This window comes from Pimephales promelas, chromosome 16, assembly GCF_988280905.1.
Source record: "Pimephales promelas chromosome 16, fPimPro1.hap1.1, whole genome shotgun sequence".
NCBI classification, from domain to species: domain Eukaryota; kingdom Metazoa; phylum Chordata; class Actinopteri; order Cypriniformes; family Leuciscidae; genus Pimephales; species Pimephales promelas.
Genome location: NC_142784.1, coordinates 2,336,618 through 2,364,543, shown reverse-complemented (window position 1 = coordinate 2,364,543; position 27,926 = coordinate 2,336,618). Strand labels below are relative to the sequence as shown.

Here is a 27,926-nt window from a genome sequence, read left to right as displayed (position 1 = left end):
TAGGCACTTTAACGAATGTGAATGTGGTCAGTTTGCCCCCAGGCGTCACTGAAGTGAAGTCTATTTCCTGTAGGATGTGGTCCATCACCCCGCAAGTGAGTATTCCAACGGTTCCAGGCCAAATTGATGCGTTGGACTTGTCCCTCCTGTCCAGCGATGAGCAACGTAAGGTTAGGGCTCTCTTGGTGAAGTATCAGTCGGTATTTTCTGCTTTTGAAGGGGATTTGGGGTGTACTAATATCATTGCACACGATATTCCACTTATAGATGACACCCCAGTTCGACAACGGTATCGGCGAATCCCCCCATCGGAGTATGAAGTGGTAAGAGCACACATTAATCAGCTGTTGGATGCTCAGGTGGTACGGGAGAGTTGTAGCCCCTATGCCTCTCCAATTGTGCTTGTAAAGAAAAAGGACGGTAGTCTGCGCATGTGTGTGGACTACCGTCAACTAAATTCTAAGACGAGGAAGGACGCATTTCCATTGCCTCGGATTGAGGAGTCACTGGACGCCCTGACTGGTGCCCGCTGGTTCTCCACTTTGGATTTAACCAGCGGGTACAATCAGGTTCCCATGTCAGAGGGGGATAAGCCAAAGACTGCTTTTTGCACCCCATTCGGGTTATTCGAGTGGAATCGAATGCCGTTTGGGCTCTGCAATGCCCCCAGCACATTCCAGCGACTTATGCAGCGACTATTTGGTGACCAGCAGTGCCAATCATTACTTTTATACTTGGATGACATTGTGGTGTTTTCTTCCTCTGTAGAGCAGCACTTGGAGAGGCTAGAGGTGGTCTTGAGCCGATTGGAACATGAGTGCCTGAAGGTTAAGATGGAGAAGTGTGCGTTTTTCAAGACCGAGGTGAGGTATTTGGGCCATGTTATATCCGCCCAGGGTGTGGCAACCGACCCTAGTAAAACTGAAGCTGTGGCTCAGTGGCGTCGTCCAAACACGGTCACCGAATTACGCTCGTTTCTTGGATTTGCCAGTTACTACCGGCGTTTTGTCGAGGGGTTTGCTAGGCTGGCAGCCCCCCTGCATAGGCTAGTGGCTGAGTGTTCTCGGGACAAACCAAAGTCTAAGAAACGAAACGGTTTAAGTTTGGAGGGCGCCTGGGATGAGCAGTGCCAGTCAGGCTTTGAGCAATTAAAAGAGAGACTAACCTCAGCCCCAGTGCTTGCATACGCTGACTTTTCCTTGCCCTTCATCCTGGAGGTGGATGCTAGTCATGGAGGGTTGGGAGCCGTCCTCTCACAGGAAAACGAGGGTAGGGTACGTCCCATTGCATATGCGAGTCGCAGTCTTAGGCCCACTGAGCGTAATATGGATAATTACAGCTCCATGAAGTTGGAGTTTCTTGCGCTCAAGTGGGCCATGACTGAGAAATTTCGTGAATATCTGTTGGGTAATAAGTGTGTGGTCTTTACGGATAATAATCCTCTCAGTCATCTGACCTCGGCAAAACTCGGGGCGGTGGAGCAGCGCTGGGCTTCCCAGTTGGCGGCTTTTGACTTCGAGATCCGGTATAGATCAGGAAGGAGCAATAAGAATGCTGATGCCCTTTCCAGGCAGAATCCACCCGAGCAAGGGGGCGTAGGCGACTTAGTCCCAGGGACGGTGGTACCAGTGTCATTGCAGCAAGCTGTGGGGCTGCAGCCAATTGTTGAAGCAGTACAGCGGGTGATCACTACAATGCCTGGTTACTCACCTGTCGATTTGAGTTTGTTACAGGAAGAAGACCCTGTGATTTCTGAGATTTTGACTTTTTGGAGACGCAAGGCACGTCCTGGGTCTGAGGAGCGACGACGCATGTCTACTCCAGCCGTGGTACTTCTCCGTCAGTGGGATCGCCTGTTAGAGAGGGAGGGGGTACTCTATCGCAGGGTTAGGGCTCCGAGTGGGGGAGAGGAGATTTGTCAATTGTTATTGCCCGCGGTGTTGAGGTCTGATGTCCTCAGGCAGTTACATCAACAACACGGACATCAGGGCATCGAGCGTACCACTGAACTGATTAGACAGCGATGTTATTGGCCTGGCTTGTCATCAGATGTGGAGCGGTGGTGCCAGGAGTGTGAGAGATGTCAGGTAGCTAAAGATTCGCATCCTTTGGCTCAAAGCTTTATGGGTCATTTGTTGGCCTCTAGGCCTAACGAAATTTTGGCCATAGACTTTACACTGTTGGAACCTTCTAGGTCCGGAGTAGAAAATGTGTTGGTAATGACAGACGTGTTCAGCAAATACACCCTTGCTGTGCCAACTAGGGATCAGAGAGCGGAAACGGTGGCCCAGACCCTGGTAACTGAGTGGTTCTATAAGTTTGGGGTGCCCAGTCGTCTCCACTCTGACCAAGGGCGAAATTTTGAATCTCTCTTGCTTCGCCAGCTTTGCAGCCTGTATGAGGTAGATAAGTCTCGCACCACACCCTACCACCCAGCTGGTAATGGCCAGTGTGAGCGCTTCAATCGAACTTTGCACAATCTGTTGCGCACACTGCCCGTTTCCAGAAAGAGGGACTGGGTGGCTTGTCTTCCACAGCTCCTCTTTTCCTACAATACCACCCCTCATCAAGCCACCGGGGAGTCTCCACATTTTTTAATGTTTGGCCAAGAACCCCGTTTGCCAGTTGATTTCTTGTTGGGTAGGGTGCAGGAACCAGTGGCAGGGAAAGTGCATGAATGGGTCGTCGAACACCAAACTAGGCTGCAAGTGGCATTTGAAGGAGCACGGCAACGTTTACAGATGGTAGCTGCGAGGCGTAAGGAAAGGCACGATCAGCATATCAAGAATGACCCTCTGGTTGAGGGACAATTAGTGTACCTCCGTGACTATGGGGTAAGGGGTCGCCATAAGATTCACGATCTATGGAGCCCAGTTGTCTACCAGGTAGTGAGAGGGCCTCGAGAGGGGGGTGCGGTTTACACTATAGCACCAGTGGAAGATCTTAATTCAGTGAAAACTGTTCACCGCTCGCTGCTTAAGAGTCGGACCCAGAGGGAGCCCTCGGGTCTTGCCCTCCCCAGTAATTCGGGTGGTCCCCTGGTCCCGGTGTCACTGCAGGAAGAGGAGGAAGAGGAAATGGATCTGGTGAGAGTGTCTACTGGAAGTTTCTCTGGTGGCCTTGGTGGTGTGCAGCTAACTTCACCTAAGCAAATTGCCCCACCATTGGCAGCAGGGTCTTTAGACCCCATCCCCAGGGGACGAGTGGTTATCCCTGATGAGACTAGTCGGGACGAAACTAGTTCAGTGGTGGGGTCCATGCGATGGGGTAGGGAGGCCGGGGGGGGCGAGGTACCGCAGCGGAGGACTGGAAGAGTGACTGCCGGCCGTCACACCAATCTTTACCATCTCCCTAGGTCTCTGTTGGATGTGGCATCTCCAGAGTCCCATTCTGTAACTGCAGTGTTCAGTCCTTGGATCTGAATAACGTGATGGTTGGATGGTTCATCGTCGGGGCGACGATGCAAAGGGGAGGGGTAGATTGTAGTGAAGTGCCGCTGTTTGTTGATGTTCTCTCTCTAGATTGAGACTCCGCCCTAGATGCACGCAGGTAATCAGCACTCAATTCATTGATAGATTAAGGTAATTCATTCCAAGGGGTATATTAAAGTGGTGTCACCGGAGATGGCGTGAATGTGCGACCGCGTTCTAGCACGTCATTATTTTTGCGACTGTCTGGTGCTCTGGCTGAGGTGAGTGTGACGGCTGTTTTTTTTTTTTTTTAAGGCTCGAGCCTAACGAACAGTAGATTGAGTGTTACTCTTGTCAGGTTCTGGGCTGTTTGCAGAAAAGCACTCGTTGTGCTGAGGGTTGCATGCCTGGCAACACGCGCTGGTTGCCGTAGACGACCGTTTCGGGTATGAATTGCATTCAGCATCGGGGGTGTATTGCTGCTTGACTTCCTGGTAGGTCTCTCTCTCTGGCCCTTTCTGCTGTATTTAATTAATGAGCGTATAGTTATTATTATGGGGTTTGTGTATTCCAGCTTATCATGACTGTTCATCTCTTGCCGACTGGACGAGTGGCGCGATCTCCGCATGTTTGGTATGTGCCAGCATTTGTACAATAGTAAATTAATGCTATGCATATTTTAGCTCATAGTCAGGCTTTTGCAGGTGACTTGATCTGCCGTTTTAAGGGCACTTGAAGACTACACTTACCGGCTCTAGGACTTGTCGTCGCTGCTGTTTTGTTCCCATTACAATTTCATTTAGTTTTTTTTGTGTTCATTCCTTTACCAACATGCTTCAGTGCAGTTGCTCACGTCTGAGCACGCCTCCGCACTGCTAATGTTTTATTTTGTTTTTGTTGAGTGATTTGGCTGTATTAGTTGGGTGGGGGTAATTAATTAATTTACATTCTGTGTTTTTCTTGGGGTTGTTTTATTATTTGTGATTTCGTTGATGTATTGTTTTGTTTATTATTTTTGGGTGCTTGTTTTGTTTGGATTGTGAATAATGTTTATTTTTCTTTGCTCACTGTGATTTATCCCTGACTGGTTCCAAGGAAAAGAGGGATTGTGAGTGGTAACCGGCCTAGGGAGACTGTTCCTGTGGGCCCGTAGCGATCCATTCACAATCACTGACACTGATGAGTGCAGGTTTGAGTGGATTGTGGAGTGTCTTGTCTAGTTGCGCATAGTATTGTATGTCTCGTATGTGGTGTCCTGTACATTGGGTACCCATGAGTATGATTGTTTGAATTAATTTTTTTTTGATTTATTTTTGTAATTCTTCATTTCTTGTGTTTCAGGCACGGTGAGCCCGGAGCAGGAGGGCTAGTTGTCCAATTTTGGTGACGGGTCCTGATGAGACACAGTGTGTGGTCTGCAATCCATAGTGATTGGTCTTAGTTGACGTGATTGAGTGTGAAGTGTGGTGCACGTGTGGGTGCTCCTTTACCATCGCTAAGACTAGCGACGTCTGGCACTAGCCCATCCTGCTTCTGGTGATCACGAGCCCTGTGAGCTGTTATTGTGTGAGGTTCTAGTTAACCTAACTGACTGGCACACCAGCATTTTTATCTTTGTCTAAATAAAGAATCTTTTTTTGTAATTTTCTATATCCACGTCTCAGAGTCTTTATATAAGGGAGACACCGAACCTGTGTGTCTTTAATAGGACACTTTCCCTGGCTTAGCGACCAGGGTGGCGTAGTCGATTTTCTTTCTGGTTCTCTCTCTCTTTTGTACTGCCCGCCACATTAGTAAGAACAATGTTAGATTTGTAAGCAGTAACTACCCTTACAAAAAATAAGTATACTTATTTTACTTATTAAATAAGTTCATTTTATAAAGTATACTTCAGTAAAGTTCAAGTACATTTTTAAGTATACTATATCAATTTAGTAATAGTAAACTTGTAAGTGTACTATTTCAATACTACTTGTGTCAGAAGACTGAAGATGATGAAGATGAAGGTACACAGGATACGATACGAAGGTACACAGGATACGATCCCAGATAGCAAACTGACATTGAATCAACGTGGAAATATGACATCGAAACAACGTTAATCTGACATTGTTTTGCTCATCGAATTAACGTTGAACCAACGTCAGACGCGTCATTCTTTCAAAACTAACGGAAAATCAACTTGAAATCAACGCGTTGTTTCAACGTTATGAAAGCAAACCAATTTTCGATTTTCATTTAGCTTTGAAGAACGCCGCGTCTGACGTTGGTTCAACGTTAATTCGATGAGCAAAATCAACGTTGTTTCAATGTCATGAGAGACGTTGTTTCCACGTTGATTCAATGTCAGTTTGCTGTCTGGGATATGATACGTGATTTAATAATACAATAAACTCAGGAACTGTAAGAAAGTGTTACAGAGTGTGAAATTAAGATTGATACACACAACATGCAAACATCAACTGAAGACTGAACACGGAGGAAGTAAATATACAGAGGTGACTAAATGATGTGCAGCTGTGGTGGAAGATTAGTGGAACAGATGAGTGGCGGGAAACATATACAAATGTAGCCTGTGGGTTTGAGACGTTCTGTGTTTATCTCTCTTTCTCTGTATCATCTCGCTTTCGCTTTCTCCCTGCGTTGCTGCGGTAGCTAATGTGGGTGGGAGTGGTTGGAAATTGAGAGCAGGCAGGTATATAGGCACCTGGGGTCCTCATGCCGGTAGCAAAACATTGTAGCTAGCTGCTAATGGGTTGGAGTGCAGCAGTATTCCGGGGTGCGGTGTTTAGCGCAAGGGATTGCGAGTGACGACCAACAGCGCTATGGTTTGTGTTTATGCTCCCGAAACATGCTGGAATGCCTAGATTGATGAACACAGAGGAGCGTTTCGCGACCCTGGTGAGATTGTGAAGCTGCAAAACACCGTCTGCCCATACGATTGCTAGCCGGCCGACAGAAGCTACAGCCAGTCCATTGTCGGCTGCTGTTCTCTTTGAATGTGTATGAATGTTCAGGTTCTGCTTGTTAGACATTTTGTTTGATACTGTTTTTGTTCGTTTCTTTTCTTTTTTTCTTTTCCACTAGCCGGTGGGTTGTAAAAGACTTGTGTTGGTGAAACAAAGTGTGACCACCGGCTAGTGTTATTTTTCCTTTTTCTTATTTGTTGTTGGTGTCTTCCCCTTCCCCAGTAATAGTCTTGGGGTGGATCGGGCCCATAGGAAAGACTAGCGACCAGGTGCTAGCTTAGTTTCCTTCGTGTGGCACCCATTATTGGAACCATTGTGTGTAGTGTAATGCTGTGAGTGTGCACCTCTTAGAAGTGGCTCAAAGAGCATGATTGCTGTGATTGCTGTGATTGTGTAAGCGGAGTTTAGGTTTGGCTCTACCGTAAGGGTGTGCTCTAGTTCACGGGTGGTATTGAAACCTAGGCCGGGGTAAGCTTGTCATCCGGTGGCCCGCCCTCCCATGCCTTATCCCTATGTCACGTGATGTATGTTCAGGTTATTTATTTGCAACCCTAAGTGACTCAATTTTAACTTAAATAAAGATTGTATTTTTTTTTAACTTTGTTAATCCAAGCCTGTGCATGTTTTTTTTGGTCCCCTTGCTCTGACTAGTCTTGTCCAAGGGGTGGCGTAGTGGTCACTAGTGTAATTATTACTGCCATTGCTTACGGGGGGGCTACACAAAGAAACACGTAACTGATGAACACAAACTGAAAGTCCATGAAAATGAAACTAAAGATGAATGAGTCCAGATAACTGCGACAAAATGCCCCCTTCCAGTAGCCGGGACCTTGCACCGTAGTAGCAGAGGTGAGGGAGGGATGGAGGGGGCCAAGGCTATGACACCAGGAAGACAGGGGATGAGGGGATGGTGCAATATGGATGACAAGACCCCAGCAGCAATGATGAAGGGCGTCTTGTAGCAATGCTACAGCGTCAAATAATATTTAACTACATTAACCCTTATGCTGCATTAGGGACATTTTTGGTCTTTTGAAGTTTAATTTCTTTGACCATTTTGGCTGTTTTAATGCAAATGGTATGAAATTTGGCAAAATTGTGACTTTTTGGATTTTATGCAAAAATTTTTTTGCAAAATATGTATAACACACAATGTGTAGATCAAATAGTAACACTCAGCACCATAAAGACCAAAAATGGCCCATTGAAACCCATTAAAACGTTGTTTAAATCTGAGGCTGTCAGTAATACATGAAACATGATTATTGCACAAACATCCTTTCATTTTGAAGCAAAAGCATTATATTTGCATTATATAGTGTATTCCACCAGATGACGTCACTACATATTTATTCCCTATGGGTGGAAATGCACCTCATTTTAGGCAATAGGCAATGTTTAATAGGTGGCCATTTTTGGTCTCTAAGTGGGATTTTTTGCAAAGTGGGACTGTGATAATCCAAATCTAAAGTTTTCTCTTTGCATTTAGTTTATTGAAAATAATTTAATTTTTGTGTTTTTTCCTCTTATACAAATCGATGGTTTCGCAAACAAAACTGGTAATTAAAGGGTTAAAATCCTGAAATTGAATAAATTTTTGGTAGTTATGATGAGGACTGATGCTGGTTAAAAGATTTAACTTGGTAAAAGTGGAAAATAATAATAATATATAATATTTTAGGCAATGTTTAATATGTGGCCATTTTTGGTCCTTAATGCACTCAACGGTGTTAAAAATCTAATGCAGCACAAGGGTTAAATGACAAAAAAAATAAATAAATAAATAAATCTACACAACTTCATAATATTTATTAAAATTCGTACAAACGAAAACCTAAGTATAGTAACGAAAAAAGGTGGGGTTTGGTGATTGGGAGGAAAAGAAAAGAGGAAGTAGAGAAACGGAAGGAGGAAGGCCGGTCGGGAAGTTGGGATAGCGTCTGAGAAAGTTGAAGGAAATCGAGGCCGTTGTTTCAGCGTGTCGTGAAGATTCCCTGTTGGATTTTCGTTCATGTGGGTGATCCGAATTCTTGCACTGCAAAGACGGGAAGGGACGCGCATGTACGGAATAGACGGGGATATTCGCGAGCTGAAACCTGAACGTCGCCCGAAAGAAAACAAAGCCAAAGAGGATTCTGACAGTGAAGTTGAAGACCTGTGAGTGTTGTTCTTTCACTTCGACGACCTGAGACACCTAGCCCCAGAGGTAAAGAAACATTGGCTTTCCCGTGCCTTCTCGGTGAGGCTTCTGGTCTCCATAAACTTACAATTACCAAACTCCCACACTTTTATCAGAAGAACAATTACTAACACTCCTTACCGACTTCCATTAACGGTGGTTGAACAAATTTCGTTTTCATTAGATGTTTATTATTTTTTGAACTGTTTTGGGATTACTTTTGTTGTAGTTTTGACTTATTGTGAACTTTCTAAGTCTGAGCGCAACCGCGCCGGTAAATCAGAGTAACGAACTGATTCATTATTTGTTTTTGGTTTTTTTTGTTGTTGCTTTTTGAGAATTTACTGCTGGACACTGTATGATTTAAATATTTTTTTTTGTGTGTGGTTGGTGAAAATTGTACGAATGGACTTCATGATCTTGACTCTTGAGATGGATTTTCTGTGTTTCCCGTGATCGGAAAATGAATGTTTTGTCAGTTTATTTAAACTGTCTGGCGCCCAATATGAACATTTAAAAGTTTAATAAAACCACGTAACCCACTGTTACAGTCTGACAAAACAGACCCAGAGCCCAGAGACAACAGCCCACGGTGGAGACGAGGGAGGGAGGAGCCAAGGTAGAGTAATGGCTGACGTCAAGTGGGGGATGAGCAACATCACTGACATAGGAGGCCTTAGGTGATGCCACAGGGACAATCCTCTGAGGTGGAGTCAGACTGCCTAAGGACTGAGGCGATGCCGGTGTGATTGAGGACCAAGGTGTATACGAAGGGAAGGAGAAGCCCGCTGCACCCGCAGGGGTAGAGAAACAGAGCATAGCAGAAGATCTGCAAGTCCGTGGTGGAGGTCATGTGTGATGACTGACCGAAAGGGCAGGGGTGTCTGGTGGAGCTGAAGGTGTAAGGTGCCAAGGTAGAGCCGATAGGTTGACAGGCCTAATGGTGGTTAAAGGACCTGAGGCTCGACGTGACTGCTTGGCAGAATCAAGAAACCGTGATGATAAAACAGAAATAGGATGGGAGATGATACCTCTGCGCTGATGTCCATCAGCCAGTCCTAGTCTCTATTTCCACGGGCTTCTATTTTGGGCTCTGTCTGACACATCGCGACGGGTGGTAGCTCTCCGTTTGCGGGCACTCGCACGATTCCTCCATGGCCGATGGTGGCAAAACGGGCTCTGGGTGACGCTGGATGATAGCGAACGAGGTGGATTATGGAATTCACTGCTGCTTCAATGTACACTCACCTAAAGGATTATTAGGAACACCTGTTCAATTTCTCATTAATGCAATTATATAATCAACCAACCACATGGCAGTTTCTTCAATGCATTTAGGGGTGTGGTCCTGGTCAAGACAATCTAATGAACTCCAAACTGAAAGTCAGAATGTGAAAGAAAGGTGATTTAAGCAATTTTGAGCGTGGCATGGTTGTTGGTGCCAGACGGGCCGGTCTGAGTATTTTTACAATCTGCTCAGTTACTGGGATTTTCATACACAACCATTTCTAGGGTTTACAAAGAATGGTGTGAAAAGGGAAAAGCATCCAGTATGCGGCAGTCGTTGTTGATGCTAGAGGTCAGAAGAGAATGGGGCGACTGATTCAAGCTGATAGAAGAGCAACTTTGACTGAAATAACCACTCGTTACAACCGAGGTATGCAGCAAAGGCACAACAACACAACAGCATTTGTGAAGGCACAACACACACAACCTTGAGGCGGATGGGCTACAACAGCAGAAGACCCCACTGGGTACCACTCATCTCCACTACAAATAGAAAAAAGAGGCGACAATTTGCAAGAGGTCACCAAAATTGGACAGTTGAAGACTGTAAATATGTTGCCTGGTCTGATGAGTCTCGATTTCTGTTGAGACATTCAGATGGTAGAGTCAAAATTTGGCGTAAACAGAATGATAACATGGATCCATCATGCCTTGTTACTTGTGTTGGATGGAGGCTAGACTATTTTGGATAAAATCATAGTCGTGATTAATCAAACAAGTCACCTCGATTACGATTATTAAACGATTATTTTAATTTTTTTCTTTCTCATATGTCACTGGCAAGGCTTATACTGTAAATATGTTCACGGTTATTTTTTCTAATGAAAGAGTGCATAATCCTAACTTTGTGATTCTAAAATAAGGAAACACACAGATAGCTTTTAATGCTTATTTTTTTTTAAAATATTTCAAACAATTGAATAAAAAAATACAAACAGTGCTTGAAATAAAATCAAACAATACATACAATGCTTGAAATAAAAACGTCTTATAAAAAGTCATTAAGTTTTAATGTAAAAAGAATGGAGAAAATAGTACATTTTTGTAAATAATAAATTATTGTAAATATTGGCATCTTAAAAGTAAAATATATTCGTTTCAGTACGTCATGTGTCAGGTCAACGGTCACTCTTTCGCTGTAAATCGATCCGTAAAGCCAATGTGTTTCATTTTTGGGTATATTTCTATATCCCTTTCATGCATGAATTATGATAACCTTTTGATAACTTTTTTCCTACGTGTTTTTATTGCTCTTAGGTCATGAAAAACAACATTTGACTTTTTAGTTTATCTTTTTTACACATTTTTCAAAGAGATTTTCAGATGTCCACTTGAGTGGACAGCATGCGTTTATGATTTATACTAGCCTGGGAAAACCCAGACAACTTCCAGCAAATTTGATTTGCTCTGAAAGTTAGTCTGGCAAAGAGCTCATCCAAGCCCATTTCCAATCCGTCGAAATTGCAGCACCAATCAGAAGCGTTGGGGCGGGCTTTACACGATGATGACAGTGCTGGGATTTTGAAGCAGATTTTGTAGCCTACATTACAAAGATGGATGACGCCGTCGAACATCACTTGTTCGAATCAGCTATCGCGTCTGTTTTAAAAACCGAGCAAAGAACAACGCTTGGAGATGTTTCTCCGCCGGCCGCCGCTTTGCATACGTCATCTCCTTCATCGCTCTGATTGGTTTAAGGTCTACCCACGACGTCCGTTGGTGATGCCCCTCTGGAAATGATTTGTCTATGATGCTTTGCCAGACCATATCTCAGTTACAACTGAGAATGGACTGGTTTTAACCTGGCTAGGTTTAAACTGATACAATAATCAAACAGATATAGTGATAAACGAATTAATAAAATTATTTCAAATCGTGTGAAAACTAAAAAATATTTACAAAAAATATAAATGTGAAATATTACAAAGGCAATTGAACTTCATACAAGTTGAATTTCATGTGGGGACGTGATTCCCTACAGCCTTTCAAGGTACAACTGTGGAACCACTCAGAGTATGTCAACTTACCCTTATTAGCTGATAATTCTGATTATGTTAGAGATGGACACATTTCTTGTCACATGCCTGTCCTGTCTTGTGATGCACATGGGAGTTTTGTTATTTTGAGCCATGTGCTCTTTTCATTGTTTGATCCCTCCCCCTTGTTATCTGATTATTGGTTTATTTCCTCCACCTGTCTGTCTCGTTACCCTCCTTCGTTTGCCTCCCTATTTAGTCTTCCTGTGTTTGCTGTCCTGTGCTCATTCGTTGTATTTGTTACGTGTGTTCGTTGTGTTTAGTTCTATGCCTGTTCTTGCCTTGCCTTGCCTTGCCTTGCCTTGCCTTGCCTTGCCTTGCCTTGCCTTGCCTTGCCTTGCCTTGCCTTGCCTTGCCTTGCCTTGCCTTGCCTTGCGTCTTATTAAAATCACTCAGAGATTGCTCACGTTCCGTCTGCCCAGTCTGAGAACCAGGGTCTGCTGCTCCGGAGCTGGAGACAGAACCAGTGTCTGCTGTTCCAGAGCCAGAGGTAGAGCCAGAAGAAGAGCCAGAGGTAGAGCCGGAGGCAGAGCCAGTGCCTGTTCCAGAGCTGGAGCCAATGTCTGTTCCAAACCCAGTGTTTGTTTCTATGTTTGTGTCTGTCCTTGTCACCATTTCTGTTCTAGTGACTGTTCCTGAGCCGGTGTCTGCAGTTCCTGAACCAGTGTCTGCTGCTCCAGAGCTGGTGTCTGGTCCCGAGAGGGCATCACTTCCCTGGCCGCCCGATGGACTCTCTGTTTCGCCCTGATCTGATGGATCGTCTGGTAGCCACTCTATGGGGAGGGGTTATATCATATGTCTGTCTTGTCTTGTGATGCACATGGGTGTTTTGTTATGTTGAGTCATGTGCTCTTGTCGTTGTTTAATCCCTCCCCCTTGTTATCTGATTATTGGTTTATTTACTTTACCTGTCTGTCTGTAAGTCAAGTATATTTATATTTATAGTTAATTAATTTGAAAATCCCCAACTGAGCAAGCCAAAGGCAACAGTGGTAAGGAACCGAAAAACTCCATCAAGTGACCAAATGCGTTACAAGTAACGTGCATTATATAATCAGATCAGATTTATTTTAATGTTACGAGTAATGTATTACAAGTAAAATGCATTAAATAATCAACTTACTTTTTGATCTAACAAGTAAAGAAACGCATTACAAGTAACATGCATTACGTAATCAGATTACTTTTTTGATGTTACAAGTAATGTGTTACAAGTAACATGCATTACATAATATTGTTTTGATGTTACAAGTATAGTAATGCATTACAAGTAACGTGTTACATAATCAGGTTACTTTTTAATCTAACAAGTAATTAATTACAACTAATGTACATAATGTAGTTAAATTAGCCTACTTTTTGATGTTACGAGTAAAGAAACGCATTACAAGAAAAGTGCATTACGAAAACAGTTTACTTTTTGATCTAATAAGTAAAGTAATGCATTACAAGTCACATACATTATGTGATGTGAAAAAAGTTACTGCAGATCAAGTATTTTCAAAAATAGCATTCAGAGTATAAGTATTAATTTTAGTTGAAATATATTGATTCATGAGGTCCACTATAGTCGAAAGATGATTGATCAGATTCTTCTCCCAATCCAAAATCAAATCTTTGATATGACTCATTAGATATTGCTTGATGCTGATATATATATATATATATATATATATATATATATATATATATATATATATATATATATATATACTGTATATATAATATATTCTGGGGGCATCTTGGTTCGGAGGGGGAAAGAAATCGACACTCAGTGGTTGCCACTTGGTTGCAATGTACTGTATAGGATGATGCACCAGTATCCACTGTAGAGATTGATGTCCAACTAAACCCATGCAAATAAAAAAAAAGCTTTTTTAAATAGCTGTCCACTGTAGTGACCTCTAAGCATGAAAGGGATATTATATTTGTTTGTTTTTAAACAACAAAAAATATTCCAGTTTAAGCTTTTTTTGGTAACTCTTTATAATAAGCATACAAGAATAAATACATACAAATTATTTTGCAAACTATTAGTTTAATGTTAATTCATAGTTTATATTATACTCTCTACATTGTTATTATATTAACAGGCTGTATACAAATAGTGAGTTCATCATTCATTGCCACTGTAATTATTAAAAATGTTAAGCAAATTCCTAAATACACTTCTAGTGGACAAGCCTACACAAAAATTCAGATACTCAGAATTAGGAACATATCTGTTTTCTTTATAAAAAATATTTTCAAACAATGTAAGTTTATAAGACCGTATGTAAAACTATGTGTAAAAAAAAGGATTTCAGCAAGTCTTGCAAAAGTGAATTGGTACAGTAATTCAGTGCCCTGATGCATTAGATTTCACCACTAGAGGGAAGTGTTCACAATTCACAAGCAGTCCATATTGAGCAACAGCAATAGGGTCTGTAACTGTGTATTGTTTTTGATGCGTGTTCGAACTCTATTTAAACACTACACTCTTTAATGGCAGAAACCTTTTGTTGTCAATGTACTTCATGACTGCTTATAAAAAATATATACACTTAAGTATTATTGAATGTGTACTTGATGTGAGTTAATCTTAAAAAGCACCCAGGTTATAGAATTATATTATAAATATATAGATTAAATGATTTGCATTGATGCCTTAGTGTAATGTAAGAGAATACACTAATGAATGTATGTCTTTAAAATTATATGTACATTTTTAACATGTGCGTTATTATTTTATATAAACTAGAGATTCGATAAGGGATGGATCACTATCAAGCCAAACTCAGTGTTTTTTTGTTTTTTTTTTTTACTTCTAAGTCAATTAGAGGTAATTAGTTGCTACTGGAGACGGCGAGAGCGAGCAAGTTCTTTTTACCTCGTTTTGTTCTATTGCTTAGTTTATTATTTGCTGCTCGGAAGTATTATTTTGATTCTTTGATCATTTCTATTTTCTACTTTTACTTAGCTTGCTTTTGTTGTTGTTATTGCTCGTAATTCCATTTAAGTGCTGTACTGTCCCGCATTAGTTTCTCATAGGCTTTTGCTGTGCTAAAGTGTGTTTAATCTTTATTCACTCAAGGGTTGTAAAGCGGTATATTTATTTAGTAAGTCTTGTGTTCAGCCTCTTTGTGTGAAGACTGAAAGACATGCGACTCTACCTGTGACATCAGTGACATCTTTCATAAGGAAAATGTGAGGCCAAGTGACTAAAAAAATCATGTTTATTATTTTATTAGTTCAGAACTACTTGTTAACTCAAAAATATTAAATATAAATAAATGAATACTTATAACTTTATTATACCTTTATTTAACCAGAAAAAAACTCGTTGAGATTAAAAAATCTCTTTTCCAAGAGTGTCCTGGCCAAGACAGGCAGCAGCAAAAATAACAAAGTTGCAGATATGACAACAACATGGAACATATAGCATAAACATAAAACATAGAAGCAAGAATCATCCAACTAATTATTCATAGCATTTACAAACAGTATGTGTAGCCTCTATATCATTTAAAAGTCTTTTAAAAGCAATCAGTGAAACTGGTTCCTGAAGATGTAAGACATCTTGTAGTTGATTCCATGTGCTAGGGGCCGCATACATAAATGACCCTTTTCCCGTTTCAGTCCGGACATGAGGGACGGACAACAACAATAAGTCCTCAGAACGAAGACAATATCGTCCTGTGCCTTTCTTTACAATATAAGATTGAAGGTATGGGGGAAGCAGACCAAGAATACCTTTATAAATAAGAATATTCCAGTGATTATGCCTACGGGTGGACAATGACGACCAACCAACACGCTCATACAGAGAGCAATGATGGGTAAGTGCTCTAAAGTTTGTAATGAACCTAAGGGCTCCATGGTAGACAGTATCCAACAATTTCAGGCATTGAATGGATGCATGCATGTATATAACATCACCGTAGTCCAGTACTGACATGAAAGTGGCAGCAACAAGCCTTCTTTTTGCCTCAAAGGAGAAACATGACTTGTTTCTAAAATAAAAACCCAGTCTCAGCTTCAGTTTTTTCACCAACTGCTTGATATGAGGTTTAAAAGAGAGAGAATCATCAATTAAAATACCAAGGTATTTGTATTGGGATACAGTCTCAATCTCGAACCCCCGAGAAGTAGTAATGGATGGAAGGTTATGTAGCTTAGATTTCGCATTGGAAAACAACATAAGTTTAGTTTTATCGTCATTCAAGACAAGTTTTAAATCAAACAAGGTTAATTGTACAGTATCAAAAGCAAGTTGTAGCTGAAAAAGAGCTTGGTTTGGTGTGGCAGCAGAGCAGTATATAACAGTATCATCGGCATAGAAATGAAAATTTGCATTGGAGACATTTCGATCAAGAGTGTTGATGTATAATATAAATAGTAGTGGTCCCAGTACTGACCCCTGGGGAACACCCTTGGATACACCAAGAGTGCTGGAGGTGAGACCATCTATTTGTACTCTTTGTGTTCTACCTGATAGATAATTTTCAAACCAGGCGACTGTTTGTTTTGACAACCCGACACTGAGAAGTCTCTGTTTTAGTATTTGGTGATCCACCGTATCAAATGCTTTAGATAGATCGATAAAAAGAGCTGCACAATGTTGTTTTTTATCTAAAGAATCAATAAAATCATTTACTACTTTTAGGGCTGCTGTAGTTGTGCTGTGTCTTTTACGAAAACCTGATTGATAGTTAGACAAAATATTGTTAGTAGCTAGAAACTCTTTTAATTGTTCATTTACCAGAGTTTCCATAACCTTAGCCAGGACGGACAATTTCGAGATGGGTCTATAGTTGTTTAAGTCTGTTGGGTCTCCCCCTTTTAACAGAGGAATAACAAATGCAGATTTCCATAGAAGAGGAATTTCGTTTGTGTCCAGAGTGAGATTAAAAAGGTAAGTCAGAGGTGGTGCAATAAAATCTGATGCTAATTTTAGAAAGTAAGGCTCTAAGTTATCAGGACCAGGTGATTTTTTAATGTCTAAAAGTGTAAGGGCTTTATGCACTTCTGAGACTAAAAATGGTTTAAAACTAAAAGAATTACTAACTGGATTATGGCCATAAGTAAGACTGTTAGGGTGATTCTGATGCGAAGTATTAAGGGAATCAAACAGTGAACTAGAGGCAATAAAATGCTCATTAAAACAACCAAGAATTTCAGCCTTATCAGATATCTTACGTGAGTCCTTCAGAATACATGGTGGCAGCTCAGTGCCAAATTTATTTCCAGCCAGTGATTTAATCGTCTTCCAAAATTTTGAGGGGTTATTTAGATTGTTTGAAGATTCTGTTAGATAATGGTCTGCTTTAGCTTTTCTAATGGCAACTGTGCACAAATTGCGCAGTCTCCTAAAGAGTAGCCAATCTGAGTCCAGGCCTGTTTTCCTAGCTTTTGCCCAGGCGTTATTGCGCTCGTGAAGAGAGTTGGCTAAGTCAAGGGTGAACCATGCATTTTTACGGCCTTTTACTCTATATTTTTTGAGGGGGGCATGCTTGTCAACAATTTCTTTAAAACCATCATGAAAAAATTTCCAAGCATTTTCAACATCAGCAAAGAGATACATTTTATCCCAGTCAAAATAAAATAAGTCATAGAAAAACCCTTGTTCCGAAAAATGTTTCATGTCACGCTTAATGATGATATGTGGCTTGGTTTTGGGAATTTTGGTGTTTCTGACTGTAGCAACAACACAGTGGTCACTAATGTCGTTTGCAAACACTGAAGCTGCCGAGTATTTATATGGAACGTTGGTTAAGATAAGATCAATTAACGATGATTTTTCTGGACATTTCAGATTAGGTCTAGTAGGACTATCGACGAGCTGAAAGAGGTTAAGCGAGTCACAGTAAGCTTTGAAATCATCAGCTACTGGATGTAACCAGTTCCAATTTAGATCTCCAATGACTACAATCTCATTGAAATTCAGATCTGATAAAAGCTGCATTAAAGAAGGCAGAGCATCCTTGACAGCTGAGGGTGTCCTATAGCAGCCAACTACTGTAATGTGAAGTGTCCTAGAGACCTCAAGATCGAGAGCTAAGAATTCAAATTGCTTACTCATAACTCAATAACTAATTAAATAGTAAATGTATTGAGTCGAGTTACCATAGACAAAAGATTTTTCTAGTCGACTAATCGCACATTTATATTAAACATTTTTATTTTAAACTTAACCTTTTATAATTCCAAGACAGAAATGTCAACATAACAATGGAAACCATGGAGTAAAAAAGGTGACAGTGGCGCAATGACGACAACACTAGCGGTGGAACGGTACACAGAAGTCACGGTTCGGTTCAGACATCACGGTTCGGTACAATTTCGGTAAAATGGAGAGAAAAGCAAAACAGAAATATAGAAGGCATTTTTTATAAATGTCTTAATCCTTGTATTTTATAAATAAGTTTTATTAATAAAGGCATAGAATCAGTTTATTTATAGTGCACTGATAATAGTTTTATATAATTAGTTTATTAATTAAACCATAAAGACTTTGAGATATGTTTGGTAATTGTACCTGAATGAATTTTAAATATATATTTGTTTTCCTTAATTTTAATTAACCCTAACTTTATTCTCATCAGAATTATAAATGATTGATTTCCATATAAAATAATACTACCAACACATTTAATTTTCTTTTTTAATCAATGTGTAACTGAAAAATAAACAGATTAGTGCCTTGTTATGATGACAAGAAAGGAAAACTAATACCAGTGATATGATGAAAACCAAACCAGTGATATGTTGCGATCGAAGTGTTTACACGTTCTCTCGATCGGATTACAAAAGGAGTAAACCACCTCATTCAATACGATCGAAATTACACTCCAATCAAGCTTAATCGCATCGATTTAGGTGTTTACATGAAGGTTTTTTAGTCCGATTGAGCCGTCAATCCAATTATAAGGGTCCATGTCAACGCAGCTAATTTGAGCAGGAAAACGCACTGGATCATCTTTGGAGCTGTGTCACTATGAGAAGACAAAGATGCACACTGGTGTCTTTTGCACCTTATTGTGATGATACATATAAAACCCACTTAAAATATGTTGGTAGAAAACAGGGGCAAAGATTATGTTGTCCCCACTGTAATCTGTGCATTTAAAAAAGAAAAAAACGTCTCAGGTTACGACTGTAACCTATGTTCCCTGAGAACAGGGAACGAGACAATACGTCGAATGACGCAATGGGGAATGCCTCAGGCATGACAGGTGTCTGAAATCAAATATCAACTCACAGTAATCAGGTTGACCGGCGAATGGAGTGGGACCCAAAGTGAAGAACCGGAGTCTGAACCACATAAGAAGGGACTGAAGTGTACCCTCACCATAAGAAATGGATTTTATAAAGTACACATGACATCTCGTCGTGTGACTTACCACAATAACAGGTGAAGTATGGGTTCGTGTACTTCACTCTGAATTCAGGAAGGCCTGTTGAGGCCTGTAACCTGGCTACCACAGTGTGTGGGAGCTCATAACCTGGCGACCACAGTATGTGGGAGCTCATAACCAGGAAGGCCTGGTGAGGCCTGTAACCTGGCGACCACAGTGTGTGGGAGCTCATAACCTGGCGACCACAGTGTGTGGGAGCTCATAACCAGGAAGGCCTGGTGAGGCCTGTAACCTGGTGACCACAGTGTGTGGGAGCTCATAACCTGGCTACCACAGTGTGTGGGAGCTCATAACCTGGCGACCACAGTATGTGGGAGCTCATAACCAGGAAGGCCTGGTGAGGCCTGTAACCTGGCGACCACAGTGTGTGGGAGCTCATAACCTGGCGACCACAGTGTGTGGGAGCTCATAACCAGGAAGGCCTGGTGAGGCCTGTAACCTGGTGACCACAGTGTGTGGGAGCTCATAACCAGGAAGGCCTGGTGAGGCCTGTAACCTGGTGACCACAGTGTGTGGGAGCTCATAACCTGGCTACCACAGTGTGTGGGAGCTCATAACCTGGCGACCACAGTATGTGGGAGCTCATAACCAGGAAGGCCTGGTGAGGCCTGTAACCTGGCGACCACAGTGTGTGGGAGCTCATGACCAGGAAGGCCTGGTAAGGCCTGTAACCTGGCGACCACATTGGGTGGGAGCTCGTACTCAGGAAGGTCAGTGAGACCCAGCCTGGTGTACCTGAAAAACCACACCAAGTGGGAGCTACTTCCAAAAGTTAGCTCTTAAGAACTCTTAAAGTGGGATCCGAGGAAAGACCAGGGTCTGAGCATATAAGAAGGGACCGAAGCATACCGCGCGTGACCCTCACCATAAGAAATGGATTTTAAAAAGTGCACAAGACATCTCGTCGGGTGACTTACCACAATAATAGGTGAAGTATGGGTTCGTGTACTTAACTCTGAATTCAGGAATGCCTGGTGAGGCCTGTAACCCAGCAACCACAATATGTGGGAGCTCATAGCCAGGAAGGTCAGTGAGACACAGCCTGGTGACCACAACCTGTGGGAGCTTACTCCACCAAGTGGAAGCTACTTCTTCCAGAAGTTAGCCAGAGAAGGGTGTCCCTGTAGCCTACTTAAGTGACAGGACGGCTCTTAATGTGGGACCCAAGGGAAGACCGGGGTCTGAGCCACATAAGAAGGGACTGAAGCATGCCGCTCGTGACCCTTACCATAAGAAATGGATTTTAGAAAGTACACAAGACATCTCGTCATGTGATTTACCACAATAATAGGTGAAGTAGGAGTTTGTGTACTTCACTCTGAATTCAGGAAGGCCGAACTTGAGGCCTGTAACCTGGCACCCACAACATGTGGGAACCCATAATCAGGAAGGCCTGACAAGGCCTAACACCCGATAGTCCCAATGCGTGGGGAGCTCACATTCAGGAAGGCCGCTGAGGCCTGCAGCCTGACATGTGAAGACTCACAACTACACCTTAGCGACCACGATAAGTGGGGGTTTCACATTCAGGAAGGCCTGGTAAAACCTGACATGTGACAACTTACAACCAGGAAGGCCAATGAAGCCTGGTGACCACAGAGTGGGAGCAAAGTGCCCTGGAAAGGTAGTGAGGCTGTAGTCTGGCTACCACAGCATGTGGGAGCCCACATTCAGGAAGGCTGGGTGAGGCCTGTAAACTGACTAACACAGTATGTGGGAACTCATAACCAGGAAGGCCCCTTTGAGGCCTGTAACCTGGCAACCACAATGTGTGAGAGTTCGTTTCCTGGTGACCACAGTATGTGGGAGCTCATAACCAGGAAGGCCTGGTGAGGCCTGTAACCTAGCGACCACGGCATGTGGGAGCTCATAACCAGGAAGGCCTGGTGAGGCCTGTAACCCGGCAACCACAGTATGTGGGAGCTCCCACAGATGTCTCTCCGTGGCCACCATAGCACCGACGGAACAGCAGATTGCTTGGTGGCCCGGAGTCCCGCAGCAAATCAGTCTGGTAGGCCTGAGGACCACAAGGGCGTGCAGAACCGCACCTGCCTGACCTGCTGCCGTGTACGCTCTGTTATTCAAGCATGAAGATGTCTTGAGCAGCTTGGATGGCAGGATCAGAGCTCTTAGTGAAGAGGACCAACCAGAGGCGATATTGTTAGCCAACGTCTCGTCCACTGGCGGCATCGACACATATCCGTGCTCCACGGCTCCCTCCACAGCAGCGAAACTAGCCCGCTGATGCAGATAGAGACGTGAGGAAAACGGATTCTTCCATACCCTCTCGATCGCAGCGTGGAGATCGGAAAGGAATGGAAGGCTCATCCGGGCTGGTGGCTTATGGGTGGGGAGGAACCGGTCATCCAAAATACCATGAGCGGGTTCCTCCCAGACGCGCCTCCACTGCAACTGCAATCTGTCTGTGGCGCGCCCCATAATGTCAACCAGCTCAACGTACACTGGGCAGGAGGGCTGGTCTCAACCAATCTGACATCCTTTTCTATACATGTATGCATATATATATATATTTTTTTTGTTTTGTTTTACAGCCAACTCTGGCCCTGCCCGAAGAGAACAGTTAAAGATTCACCAGAGAGAGAAAGCGAGATGTTCAACATTAATCTGTAACTCCCCCTCGTCAGCTGGTAGATCATCCGCGAGGTTAACGCCCCTCTCATCTCAAGCTGATGTCGCCAGTCAACCTGATTACTGTGAGTTGATATTTGATTTCAGACACCTGTCATTGCGTCATTCGACGTATTGTTGAGTTCCCTTTGGAAGGGAACTCAAGAAACAGTTGAATATTGAACCTGATATCACTGCACGTCGCACCTTCAAAGCCACTGTATTAACCAAAAAATGCAGTTTTTGCTGTAACAAAATCGTCTAAAGGCCCTTGTATAACTATTAATTTTACAAAAAAAAAAACATGGAGCATTTTCCACAAAGTGAATAATGAACTTGATGTCTGCAATTCTGTAATGGATTTTAAAAGAAGTGAAATGCGATCTTGTCAGTGTACACACTTAAATTACTGCAGATCTGATACTGGAAATGCTGTCCTGCATTAAGAGGCTTTAAGAGAAATGGTACAACACAAATGGTTTTCAGAGGAACGCAAAAGACATTTAAAAAATGCTCAGATAAAAAGCAGAAGAACAAAATGTGTGTTTTGCAATTGTGTGACTCTTGGAGGTCCATCCTATATGCACTATGTTTCAGTTTTTGAGTCAGACGTTTCTTTCTATAACCGATTGGAAAGAATCATGGTTGTTTATAATGCAAAAAACAACACATGGCATTGCCCTTGTACTCGGCCTAGACGCTCCTGTATACACAAGGCTGTGTGCAAATGGTACCTTTTCCAAACCAACAGAAAAAATGTTTCAAAGAGTGGGGAGCACAGAGGTGGAATTGACCTGCAAGACTCCATTGCCAGTGGACACTGGACTTTCTAATTCAGCAAAAGATTATACTGAGAACAATGTGTACCCTCCAAAAAATGAGGACCTAAAGAAAATGGTATATCTTTACAAAGAAAACAATACCTTTTTCCTTTTAGATGAAAAGGAATTCCCAAAGTTTTGGTTTCAGATTAAATGCACTGTTCATCGTGTTCAGAACATGTACCCCTAAGTAGTCCTATGCTCATCTCTAATAAAGCTAAAATTGTAAAACAGTTTAATTATTTTTCATAAAAGGGATTTGTTGTCATTTTGTGTAGAGTAATAGACTGGATTAGGTATCACATTTGTAACAGTAACTATACACATCGCTTATGTTTAAATGTTTTACAGATATGTCTACATGGTCACGTCGTGTGGAAGTGATCTCTGCACAAGGAATGCATGCCGGCGACTTCCTACTTAGCACCAACATATTGTTGTCTGGCAACAATTACACCAAGATTGCTTTGCTATTCAAGTTCATGAACATGAGAATAGTCAACCAGACAACCTTCTTCTGGATCCAGGATCACTTCTGCATCGACCCAATAAAAGAATTTTGGGACAAAAAAAGGAAAGAAATCATAGTGTAAAGCAAAGTGTTGTAACGGACAGAATCTGTTACTGTTAATTTACTGTTGTTGGAGCACTAGTGTGATGTTTTGGGTCATGTGTAGTTTCATCAAGAGCCACTTGAGGGTGCTATTGCCAGATGGTAACCTATATAAACACACCTACCATAGAGGAAGAGAGTTCGTTTGGTAGAGGGAAATCCATTGTTTGGTTAACCTCATGCTACCTACTGAATTTTGTTGATGGTCCTTTGTTGAGAACCTTGAGTTTCTGCTCAACTGTAAGTATGGATGATGTGATGTATGGATAATGTTGTACTTATTTCATTGATGTTAAGATGTGCTTTCTTTTTAGAAAGGACTTTTTGTTCACATGTTCTGTTATGAACATTGAGCAGAGGAATGGACAGTAAAGCCAAGTGGAAACTCCATTGGCAGTGAGACTACACCACATGGACAGTATCGGGGTACAGGGAACAAACATTGCACTGGCTACTGTGATGTAGGATGTGACTTTTTCTCACATTGGTGGATAGTTGGATCACAATCATTGCATCGCACTCAAAATTGACCTTGTGGAGTATATGTTCATCGTCATCGTCATCATCATCATCATCAGCATCATCAATGTAACCTCTCAAAGGACTGGACATATCAGAGTTAAGTTTACTTCATTGAATGGCTTCATTGTTAAAGAGATGGAGATCTTGAGAGTGCTTTGTTATCTGTTTATTGAGAGTTTGGCACATGGATTTAGCACAGTGGTGTAAATAAAAGAGGTTTAATGTTATTTTGTTTGTGAGGATATTTCTTAATCAGTACAGGTTCAAAGATTTCTGTTGAACCCCTCAGAGTAACAGCTTTAAAAGAAATGAGGTGTTACAGTGTGGTGGCCCTGGGTAAGTCTCGTTTTGAAATAACTCTGGCCTTGACTGCGCAATTAATCTCATGGGCCAATATAACTGCACTTCTATTCTCTCAGGAGTTGATAAGTTAAAATTCATGTCAAATTAATCATTGAAGTGGAGAAGTACAGGGAGTTGCATGACCCCCAGCACACGTACTACAAGGACAAAAGCAAAAAGGAAAAATGTTGGGAGGCTGTAGAAGCAGCAATCGGATCAACGGATCAAGTATAGCCTATCGTTTGAATCAAAAAGGTGTCCCACAAGTAATTTGCAAAAATAATTGTCCATAGATTGTGAGATATTTCCTCTTTAGATTAAATAATATCCTACATCTTCAACACTGTGACCAAATTGAATCCGGCTACAGGGGCCACCAGACAGAGTCCCATTAACCCCACCATCCCCAATTACCTGTTCCAAGAAAAATTGTCCTCAGCAGCCATTTGCTCTCCCTCCTCCAGCTTCATTTCCAAGGCGCATTCCACCACCATTCTGGCCCTAGACAGTCTGTAGTTGAATATCTTTTGACACCGACCAAGGCGTTGCCCAGGGAATGGCCCCATCAAGTACCTCTTCAAAGGGAAGGCAGCATCTCCCACCATGGTGTATGGTACTGGCCCTTTTTGGACGGTTCCTGGTAGAGGACAGTCAGCAGGAACATGCAACGTTTTGTTCTCCATGCAAATTCCCAAATCCGGTCCACTGTACACACCTCCAACACTTGCCTGTCCATAGTCCCCCACTTGGATGTTGATGAAACGGTAGTTTGCGTCTACCAGTGCTAATAAAACGATGGAAAATGTTTTTTTTTTATAATTGAAGTACTGACTTACGGTTTTTGAAGGTGCTTTGATCTTTACATTTGTCCCGTCAATGGCGCCAGGGCAGTTTGGAAAATTCCACTTAATCCAGAATGCAGAGGAGATGTCTCTCCACATCTGCTCCATGGGCCTGGGAAACTGGATGTCCATCATCTGCCTCGCTATTGCCCGGCAGGTCATGTGTATGTGGTGGACACAGTTCTTTTCCCTAACCTGTACTGGAAAGCCAGGCTGGAAAATGTTTCCCCTGTACCAAAGCATCTGTGGAAATAAAGAAAATGTAACTGAATTTTTAATTATATCTGTGGGATAAAAGCAGGAAAAAAATGTGAGCCTGACGCCAGGAGGAAAAGTGTGTAATTTAGCCTATGTAAAAGTAGATGATTCAAGAACAACTGTAAACTGTACTTAGTACTTAACAAGAAATATAACTGTAAAAATATAACATAAATACAGATAATATTGAAATGAGTCATTTCATTGTTTACTATTAATTCATGCATGTTACTGTCACAGTGGAAGAACGCAAAAGGAGATGGAAACAATTACGGGACACGTTTGAGAAGAACAAAAACAAATCTGCTTTGAGTGGGTCCGCTGGGGGCAGTGCAAGGGACTGGAAATATAGCACTATCATGTCCTTTTTGATACCTTATATGCAACCCCGAAGGTTAGTATTTGTTTTTCTAAATGGAGGTATTTATTTTTGATAAATATATTTGATCTTGTGAATTTTCATACTCATTGTTGCAAATTAAAAATTTTTATATTTTGGTTGTAGCCGATATATCATTCATAACAAAAGGTTTTTCTCTTTTTTTAAAGCTCGTAAAGTACTCTATGGCCTAGTGATCTGAGCAAAGAGCGAAGGGGGGGTCAAAGGGGTGGCAAGAGGTCTTGGCAGGGTGGCAAGGTAGACGGTACATGGGAATCACTATATGTGATTTGCTTTAGCAAAACAAACACAAAAAACACAGTAGTTATAGTTTAATCATGAACATACACACTACTTTAACACAACATGAATAAGCCCAGTGCAGCGTTCAAACACAACAAAACTGCATCTTTTAAAAAGTAAAAGTATAACAAGAAAAATTTAAATATAAAAAGAAAAGTACAAGATGCAGTGGACTACAAGTAAAGAACAGTGGTCAATACTATAGTTATTATTATAATTAAAAACTTATAAATATAGTCCACAAATGAAATGACCCATTCACCTATCTTTTTTAGTAAAGCTTAAGGCGACGGTTGTTGTGCTTTGCAGCAAAACGTTTCCCGAACAAATCTAAATCTAGTGCTTTTGCACGCTGTTTTTCGATACTGAGAACAGCCAGATTTCTCAGACGGTCATCTGCCATGGTTGAGCGCAGGTGAGTTTTTACAAGCTTTAAAGTTGAAAAGCTTCGCCCAGCAGTACTCACAGGCAAAACAATAGCGATCTTGCACAGGCGAAAAAGCTCAAAGAAAGCCTCTTTAAAAGGCACCAAGAACGTCACAAACTCAGTCAAACTGGACGGGTTTACTTTGCTATTTGCTCTGTTTCTTTCAAGAAGTCTTTTTGCCTGGTGTATCTTAGTTTTCAAGTCTTGCAAGTCAGAGCCATATTCCTCACCCACTAACAAAACCAATTCTTCCTTTAAGAAGTTTTTTTTTGATGGGTTTTTTTTAAAGCTTGTATACCCCTCATTATCTTGCTGCTAGAGTTTGAAAAGCGCCTGTCCATGTCACTGATTATCGAGTCTATGATGGGAATGAATATACCTATTCTAAAGGCATCTTTGCTGTCAACATGTGTTTGCTGTCCAAGTGTAGAAGTGACAAGAGTATCATGTAGTCTCCTAAAAGTGTGTTTGGTTCTTTTTAATTTGACAATGGTAGAAATGTTGCAACCATTGCATGTGTCAATTGCTAGACTCCACAGCTCATTAAAGCTCTCCTCTTTGCGATAATCTTCCAATGTCTGTCTGAGGGTTTCAGTAAGGTCAACTGCTTTGGTAAGGTCCACCATTAGTTGACTGGAGCATCTCAGCTAAAAACTTGGTTTCACCTAGCACTTTTCTGAAGACTGCAAGGAGCCCTGTGAAATTAAAATCAATTTGAGAACGTAGTCCTCTTGCGTCTACAGCTCTCTGTGGATTGGCCTCATCTGAACTTTCATCCAGCACTCTTATTACTGCAGGCAGCCTGTCCATAAGGTTTCTACATGCAGCATAGCGACAGGCCCATCTAGTGTCACTTAGCCTTGGAAGTTCTCGTGATGCCCCACCACTGAACATTTCTTTTTGAAAATCTATCCACTTAATGTGGACATATGAGCCTGACATGAATGTGTACAGTCTTTCCAGCAAAGTGAAAAAACATGCAGCTTCTGGGACATTTTTTACACTGTCCACAATGACAAGATTCAAACAGTGTGCCCTGCAGTGAACATAAAATGCATATTTGGCAACTTCCTTGACCCTTGTTTGGACCCCAGAGCACCTGCCACTCATTACTGCAGCCCCATCATAGCCTTGGCCCACCAGATTCTCTTTGTATTCCAGTCCATACTTTTCCAGACATGAAATAAGTTTCTCTGTCAAACTGGCTGCATCTAAGTGCTCTGCTTTCTGGTACTCAAGGAAGCTCTCCTGAACCACACCATTATAATAATATCTTACGACCAGAGAGAGCTGCGCCTTTTTGGAATGTTTTTAGTCTCATCGGCTAAAATAGTTAAAGTGCTCACTTTCTTTAACCTCTTTTATAATTTCCTCTCTCACCATTTCTGCTAAACACTCCAAAATCTCATTTTGAGTGCTTTTGCTTACGTATGTAGCATTCCTGGGACACTGTGACAGCCGTTTTTTCACTAAAGCATCATGTCTACTCACAAGATCTAAAATCTCAAGGAAA

The 27,926-nt window shown here is 41.8% G+C and overlaps 2 long non-coding RNA genes and 1 pseudogene across 2 annotated transcripts; 2 read left to right on the top strand and 1 right to left on the bottom strand.

The window, feature by feature from the left end:
* The first annotated feature begins 3,677 nt into the window (after positions 1 to 3,677).
* On the top strand, positions 3,678 to 5,028 carry LOC120477621 (uncharacterized). Its single transcript, XR_016146753.1, has 3 exons — positions 3,678 to 3,904; positions 3,985 to 4,043; positions 4,752 to 5,028. It is a non-coding gene; the product is annotated as an uncharacterized LOC120477621 (long non-coding RNA).
* Positions 5,029 to 22,997: 17,969 nt separating this feature from the next.
* Positions 22,998 to 24,089, top strand: LOC120476293 (uncharacterized). The gene is made up of 2 exons (XR_005622101.2): positions 22,998 to 23,580; positions 23,655 to 24,089. It is a non-coding gene; the product is annotated as an uncharacterized LOC120476293 (long non-coding RNA).
* Positions 24,090 to 26,257: 2,168 nt separating this feature from the next.
* On the bottom strand, positions 26,258 to 27,709 carry LOC148971925 (52 kDa repressor of the inhibitor of the protein kinase-like; annotated as a pseudogene).
* Between the last annotated feature and the right edge of the window lie 217 nt (positions 27,710 to 27,926).